The sequence below is a fragment of the Python bivittatus genome, unplaced genomic scaffold (genome assembly GCF_059951505.1).
Source record: "Python bivittatus isolate LINGU-HERP-01145 unplaced genomic scaffold, Pbiv_v1 ctg000850_np1212, whole genome shotgun sequence".
Classification (NCBI taxonomy): domain Eukaryota; kingdom Metazoa; phylum Chordata; class Lepidosauria; order Squamata; family Pythonidae; genus Python; species Python bivittatus.
In genome coordinates this window covers 60,157,400-60,165,379 of record NW_028277112.1, presented here as the reverse complement: position 1 = coordinate 60,165,379, position 7,980 = coordinate 60,157,400, and the positions used below count along the sequence as shown (strand labels likewise).

The 7,980-nt window shown below is 44.8% G+C and overlaps 1 protein-coding gene and 1 pseudogene across 6 annotated transcripts in view; one reads left to right on the top strand and one right to left on the bottom strand.

Moving 5' to 3' along the window:
- Nucleotides 1-958: 958 nt before the first annotated feature.
- Nucleotides 959-1,107, bottom strand: LOC112540186 (U4 spliceosomal RNA; annotated as a pseudogene).
- A 4,233-nt stretch (nt 1,108-5,340) lies between these two features.
- The window catches only part of ZNF462 (zinc finger protein 462), a 151,686-nt gene continuing 149,046 nt past the window's right edge, over nt 5,341-7,980 (top strand). For 4 of the 6 annotated variants that reach the window (XM_025163995.2, XM_025163993.2, XM_025163997.2 and 1 more), the window contains exon 1: nt 5,341-5,626. The gene's annotated coding sequence lies outside the window, so the exon portion shown is untranslated. The remainder of the gene's footprint in view (nt 5,627-7,980) is intronic. The other 2 variants (XM_025163994.2, XM_025163996.2) reach the window with 2 other exon arrangements.

Below are 7,980 nucleotides of genomic sequence, written 5' to 3'. Positions count from 1 at the left end.
GCCTTCAGATGACACCATTCTCTGTCATAGTGCAGCAGCTAGAACAAGCAGAAGGATGGCCCTGCATCTTTATCCCATTCAAGATCTGGCCTGCAGTTGGTTCTTCCGTATCCACAGGCAGTGATGCCCATGGGTGGCCAGTCAACCCTGTTCCCAGGAAGCTGAAGACTGGTTAAATTACCAAGATGTCTATGGAGGATTCAGGAAGTTCACTGCTGGAGGCAATGTAGAAACTGCTCCACAACTTCTGAGAGTAAGGGCCATGGTGTGCATTACTTGGAGCCAGCACCCAAACTGTACACCAGCGACACCCAAGGAGTCTTGACTGCTATTGAAGCCAAAGGCTTATTACAGAGGGCCAAGCAGTAGAGAGAGCACTGAGCAGCTTGAGTTGGTCCTGTGTGTAGGCTTGATTTCCCTACACATCTGCACTTGCTAACTTGTACAGTTCTTTTGCCAAACTTTGCATGCAGGACTACCTGTCTCTTCTTCCATGTCTCCCCCAATAAACAACAAACATGTGCAATTATATTAGATGTGTATTCTCTACATGTCTTGATAAGCCACCTTAGCCTCTAACACAGGGAAAACTTGGCACCGGGCATAAGCCTTCATCTGCCACTCACTATTTCCAAGTGCTATGTGCTGAGGGAGGCTACAGGAACCCATCAGATGCCCTGCATCAGGGACATGGCCAAACCCTTGTCATTTATATTCCACCTGTAGTGGGGAAGGGAGGACCCACACTACTTTGTATTATATTTTGGAAGCCCAGCCCACATCATGGGGCACTGCTTTCCACTACAATCAGCACCTTTCACTTCCCAACTGTAGGCAATGGCAGGAGCTGTTCTGTGGGTGTACCATATCTCCCAGTGAGCCCAGTGTACAACAAAACAGCATACCAGTAATTAAGTTTAATTTGAACAGAGGGAATCAGGGGCAGGGATATAAAGAACTCAGTGATCAGAGACTGAACCTGCAAAAATTGCCAATGCCAACTATATTTCAAGTTGTCATGGCAGGGTATTGGGAAAAGTTTTCAATTAGCAATAATCGCATCTCGGATTAACCTAGTTGGCTATGATACTGCCACTGGGCAAAGCTGCAGTACCATTCAGGGGAAGGAGAGAAACAAAAGTAGTCAGTGCCATCAATGCAGCAGATTATGTCCCAGCGTCACCCATGTTCCTAGACATGAAGAAATATTTCCTGTATTCCCTGTATTCTCCTGGCAAACTGTAGACTCTAGTTGTGAGTGGGAGTATGCTGCCTATGCAGACTGGTAGACCTATCTGCATGGGGGTCCAAGTTGGGAGTTAAGCCTCCTTGCATAGGAAGACCACTCCGCTATTAAGCTCACAGAGGCAGCTCTTGTTGAAAGGAGCAGGATGACCCTGCCCCTGGGGAAACAGCATAGCAAGATGCCCATCACTCACCAGTATACCAAGATGTTATCTCATGAGAACTGCAACCCTAACCTTAGTGGTAAAAAATGCAGTCAAACCTTTGGGTTGGAACTGTGGTGTCTGCAGTGTGCTGTTAAGTGGTGGTGGGCACCATGTTGGCATTCTGGCCTGGGGTGTCACAGCAGATGGTGAGGATGGTAAAGCAGCTCACATGAGTGGGTTGGTTTGCACTGCCTTGTCAGAAAATGTTGGGTGGAACTGGGGATTGCTGTACCTTAGGTTGCTCTGTTTGTAGACAAAAGGAAGGCTTGTCAGGTCTAAATCCTGACATTTGTTAAGGGAACCTCTGAGCTGATTGTATGATGTTGGCTACAGTAACCTTCCTCATGAGCAGAAGGGAAGCCCAGGACCATGCTTGGTCCCTGATGTGTTCGGTGTATTGTGTATCTGCCAGGGAAACAATGGAAAAGAGAATGTGAACATCTCTTCCTGTGCTGTCTTGCCAACCTCAGTGTTCAGTCCGCAGGCCCACAGTGGCCCTCCTTCCACTGCCTTCTATGTGGTTGGTGTACAGGGAGGAATCCCTTAGCATGACTAAAATGTATGGTAAGAAGAAGTGATGTTTGGGGTGTGGCATAGAACATGGTCAGGGTTTCCCCAGACAGCAGTTGCCCACTGATGTATAAACTGGGAAAGCAACACATAACCATGTAGGAGGAGGCCAGGGGGCAGAATGCATACCAGCCAAGTGGTATTCCTTCAAATATGGTCTTCCACCAGCTACCCACCCTTACTTCATGGTACCATATAAATTGGTGTGTGACTGGTGGCCTCCCCTAATGCCCATGGAGAACCAGTAAAAGTCTATCTTTAGCCTTTTAAGATTCATTTGGATTTGATGTGATAACCATTCAAAGCTGTCCTTCCCAGATACACCCAAAGCGAAGCTACAGAACTATGGACGGCAAATAGTTGTTGCCACCCAATTTAGGACCAGCCACAGAAGGACCTTGATTTCCTTAGCCCACCATCACACTCCAGCTCTAAGAGCAATGCATGAGAGAAAAAGTGAGCAGGAAGTCTGTCGGCCTCTGTTGTAAACCCTTTTGAGCACATAAGAGATTGTGCAGTCAGTGGTATGGCTGGAGAGGAAAAGGAAAGCAGAGGATTCGTGGTCAATGAATAGTTTGCATTGATGATGTTGAGAAGGGCAGTGGGTTGTCGAGATGGCTGGTGTTAGGAAATAGCCCCACTGGATACCTGAGCATTAAATATAGAAGTATATGTCTCTATGTTTGTCTCTCTCTTAGTATTATGTGGTATGTATGTATAAACAGAAAGAAGTGGATATATCAGTGGACGGGGAGTGACCACACAATGACATTTGAGTGGGAAAAAAAGGAGTTGGCATGCTGACTGGGCATTGGAACATATTGGCATTTCATGCAGTTTATGCACACAACATAAACATGTACAAAAAAAAGAAACTGATTACACTGTGGAACATTTCAATCAAAATGTATATGCCTGTATAGAGGAATATTTGTTGAGTACTTGGTTACATGATAAAAGACAATGGTGTACCAACTCAAGAGTGGTGAGAGGTGATGGCATGGCAGCCCCCCCCCCCCCACCTTTCTAATAAGGACACACCAACTGGGATCCTTATAGTGCTGCAGTGGATGACAGAAGAGACTCAGAGGCCAGACTTGGAACAAGTACACAATAAAGGCCCAATATGAAGCCTGCAAAATTGGCAGTGACACAGATTACCATCAGCACTGTCATGAGAGGTTGATATGTAGATCTTCCCTAAATTCAGTGGAACTTCTCCGTGTCTAGGATTGCAGCTGTAAAGTGATGCAGTTCTGGTTGGACTGGCCTCAATATTTGCCTCCCCCCCCCGAAGGAAAAGGCCATTGTACTTTACTTCTGGCATGTCACCTTGTTAGAAGAATTATTACTCTGATGACAAAGTCAAAATCGGGGAGGGGGAGAAGCATCTGCATTGGCTGATAAATGTATCAGTTTCCAAAGTGTGCAAAAACAATCCCCCCAATTATTGTAATAATATAATATGAAACGTTATAAGGGTTTTATACTGGAAACCATTGATCTCTTTCAAGATCACATAAATCCTGACAATTTTAGAAGGACCAGGTTTTACTCATTATTAATCATCATAATTTAGGAAAGGAGATCAACATTGAGGACATGATGGAAAATTACAGATAGATATGCTTTCTCATTTTTACTTAATTGATGAATGTTTTTCCCGTCTTCCCAATTTCAGGTTTGTTCTGGAGCTCCTAGACTCAACTATTCTCTAAAGCTCGAGTTGAATTGTTTCTCTATCTTAATTAAATCCAAATATTTAAAATAAAAGACTCAGCTCTTTTTTTTCCACAGATTTCTCATTCCATGGAAAGGATTCCCTCCCCCATCTTTAAAGTCCTACCCCTTCTTTACTCCAGAGAGACTAGTTGAAGGACTAGAGAAACAGAGAAGAAATATCAGTAATGCCATGTCTTCCATTTCAAATTGCTTTCCTCTTCACTACAGTGTTTATTGATTTTTTTTTTTTGCAATGTTAACTTCATCTCCCTTCCACCCTTCCCTTCCCAACCCCAGTACTAGATTAAAATCTGAAAGGTATTAAATTTGGCATGGAAGAAGATACAACCAGAAGGAAAAAGGGAGAGGATCCTACACACACATTCACATGCACACATATTGTTTGCAGGAAAGGTTCAGAATGATTTCCTGGAAAAATAAAGATCCATGGTAATAATATCTTCATTTTTTCCCCTCTCTTTTGTCTTCAAGGTGATGACACCTTATCATTTGGCAATCTTGATTGTCACTTTCCATAGCCTGTGCCTATTATAGTCAGCCAGAGAAGTGCAGACAAGGAGAGGGGAAGGAAGGGGGAAGATGGCACCAAAGTTTTATTTTTAATTTTAAAGTAGGATCTTGTGGTAATCAAAACACTGCACGGACCTTTTCAAGGAAGCAGAAGCATTTACTCCTCTGTGTTACAAGCTTTCTCCTTTTGTGTGTGTGTATATAGATATATATATGCGCATGCTAGGGGAAGAAATCAAACGACAAAGAGTCTTTATTTCCGGGAGAAGACTTCAAAATACGTGCCAGAAATGGACAATTTGAGTCCTTTTTCTCCCCTCACCCTCAAATGCAAGCTAAAAGAGGAGGGAGGGGGATTAAAATCAACCACGTGGTAGATCTGAGCTTTCCTTTTCCTTTTTATTTTTTCTAAGATACACTTTGCAACCTCCAGTTCCATTTGTGTTCTTTCACGCTGCTCAGGGAAAAAAAAAAAAAAAAAAGATTAAGCCTCTTCTAGATGGACGCATCTCAGGGATCAGCTTAGGGGACAACAAGGCGCATCTCTGGAGGCGCTCAAGCCGGGTGGTTGATTTTATTAGAACTTGCCAGGTCTGGTGGCAAGGACTCTGGTGACCCAGCAGCGTAGGCAAGGGGTTTTCTCTCAGCATCTCCAAGACTAACAAGGGTTGGAGTTTACAAGCAACAGCTTAGAATTGGGAAACCTCTCCAGGTCGCCTTTTTTGGGGTCTCCCACCTCAGGAAGCTGGGGAGTGCCTCAGAAATCAAATCCCAAGAGGACTCAAGTTTGTAACCACCTTCCCCTTCTCTCATCTTCTTCACCAACACCACCATCTCCACCACCTCCTCCTCCTCCACCATCACCATCTCTAGCTCTCTTTCCCCCTCCTCTTATTCTCTTGCCTTCACCCCCCTTTTTCTCTTCTTTCTCCCCCCTCCACGTTGTTGTTGTTAGAAAGCCTTCTTGCACCCCCTGGTGCTCTTGCGTTTTGTGTGGTAGGCAAGGAGATTGTCTTCTCTCTCTCCTTCTCTCGCTCCCTCTGGTTGCTCATTATTCAGAGAGAGACACACAGAAGGTTGAGGGAGAGCGAGAGAGAGAGAGAGAGAGCGAGAGAGACGGATATCTCAGGTCATCTGCAGCTGCAGCAAACCAGTAAGGGAGAGAGAGAGAGAGAGAGAGAGAGGGAGAGGGGGGAAAAAGCAGGGAAAAAGATGGCGATTCTCCATTGCTGAGACCTGGCAAGGAGCACATGAGTCTAGCAAAAACAACTTCCACAACAATTGCAAGCAGGAGAAGGAGAGAAAGGAGAGCCGTGGAAAGCGACCAGCGCCAGCGCCAGGACCTTCCCGCTGTAAGTTCTCGCAATCAAAACCCAACGCGGGTCTAGCTGTGGGAAAGGGGAAGAAAAGCCTTCTCTGGCTGTCCCACCACCTTTGAAAAGATAGATCTCCTCTCCAAGCCCTGATCCATTCATTCCAACAAGCCAGGAGAAGAAGCAGAAGAAAGGGTGGTGGTGGGGGGGGGACCCGAAGTAGTGGTGGGAAACGATGGTTTTGTTTGGGAGAAGAAGTCTTTTTTCTCGTAATGGGGGAGGAGGAGAGGAGGAGGAGAAGGAGGTGGTGGTGGTGGTGGTGGAAGAGCTGGTGGTGGGAGGAGGAGGAGGAGGAGGAAGGCAGTTAATTAATTTTTTGTTGTTCTTGCATTAAGGTGGGGGGAGGGAGAGATAAGTGAGAGGAGCGGAGCTCAGAAGTGTGTGGGGGCAGTTGGGGGTTTGGATGTGGGGAAGTGATTGGATCACAGGCGGGAGAGGTGGGGAAAAAAAACCCCCAGAGCTCCGAGCTGACTCGACCCAGGCTAGCTGGTGACCTCTTTCTTTCTTTCTTTCTTTCTTTTTCTTTCTTTCTTTCTTTCTTTGCTTTCTCTTTCTCTCTGTTCCTCCACGTCTCCTTGCAAATCTGGTCCCTCTCTCAGGCAGGTATAGGGGGTCCCCCCCTCCCTAACACCGGTGTAGGTATATATGCGTGTGTATGTGTGTACACACAAGCTCCCGCCTTTCCTGAAGTTGATGTAGCGGGGGTCTTCCCTTTGGCTGCGGTTTCTGAAAGGGTTGGCTTGGAAGAGAACAGCGGTTAAGCTGGAGAGAAGCCATTACACAGTCCTGCTTCTTTCCTTTGAGAGACAGAGAGAAGGGGAGAGAAGAAAGAAGGGAAAAAAGGGGGGAGGACAGAGACCTTCACTTCTTGTTCAGTTCCCTGGTGTCTATGGCTTTCCAGAGAATGAGAAGCAGCTGAGCTTCCTCCCCCCATCTCCTTCATTCCCCCCTTTCTTTCTTTATCTCCTTGTCCTCCATTTGCAAGCTGTCTGCGTTGGTTCCAGTCCAGATTCCAAAATACAAAGCTACTTCTCTTTCGCACACACACGCGCACACACACAGTCTTTCTCTCTTCTCTTCTTTCTCTCTTGGAGAGACCCTCTTTCTTTCTTAGGCTTTGTAGTTTCTGCTGGGGGTCGGGGGTGGGGGAGGAATCTCCTCTTGGAGATCCTTGAGATCTGTTCTTTTTGCACCCTGGAGAAAGTTTTCTCCTCTTGGTTTTGGAGGGACCTTCTAGTAAAAGGGAGGGAGGAAGGTGGCGAGATATGGAGTTGCTTTCTGCTGTGGCTTTGTATGCATGGCTGTTTGTCTCATGAAGCTACTTGCATGCCTAAGAGGAAATGAATAGTTGGACAGAGGGCTGTGATCTGAGTCAGGTAAGCCATGTCATGTTCTCTAGCTCCACCAGAAAATGGAGGAGAGGGAGAGCAAGGACAGGCTTTTCCACCAGACAAAGCTGAGATGGGAAGTGCTCATGCAATTATGGATGTTTCTCCATTTTTTTTCTCTGAAGGTTTGTTGGCAAAGCCTGGCTTTGACAAGATTTTTCCTTCAGCGAGCAACGTTTTTTGATGTCTCTTCTCTTTCTGGCTCCAGGAAATGGATGATTTGAGGAAGTTTCATAGATTCTTTTCATAGAATCTCCAGAGACAGTCAGAGAAAGAGAGGGAGAAAGAAAGAGAAAGACCTGGCTTCTAAAAGGACGTGTTTTTTGCCCTGTCTTTTATAGTTTCATTTTGAAACTAAGCCTTCTTTCAGATTTTTTTTTTTTTTGGTTGAACTTCATGACATTCAAGTGCATAATTCAGTTGATCAAAGAGATGTTTTGATTTTTAAAGTAAAGGAATAGTTTAGTTTATCTGATGAGGCTGGCAGTGTTCTTCCTCAGTATGATATGAGAATCAATGTCAATCAAACCTCGAGATGGTCTTGCAGTGGTCATTCCAATTTGGGAAGCACAAAAGTAAGCTACCTTCTGCAACCATTATAATTTGGGCCTGCATATCTTATTAGAACTACTCCTGGTATCATTGTTGTTGCTGTTATTTTTTTTTTTTTAATCTGAATAGGCCATTGTGAGTTTTCCTGAAATTTCATGAGGCACCTTATGGATTAATTTGTGATAAAAAGCAAACCCACAGTTCTGACCCTTATAGATGGTGACATTTCATGTGGATTTCCATTATGAGCCAACCATATTTGAATATATTTAAATCTGTTTGATTTCAATAAATCTGTATCCAGAACTAAATCCCATTGAGTTCTGTGGATCTAGGATTAACTTTTTTTACACTGAAATCTACAACATTTAAAATGTTTTTAATTTATCTAGA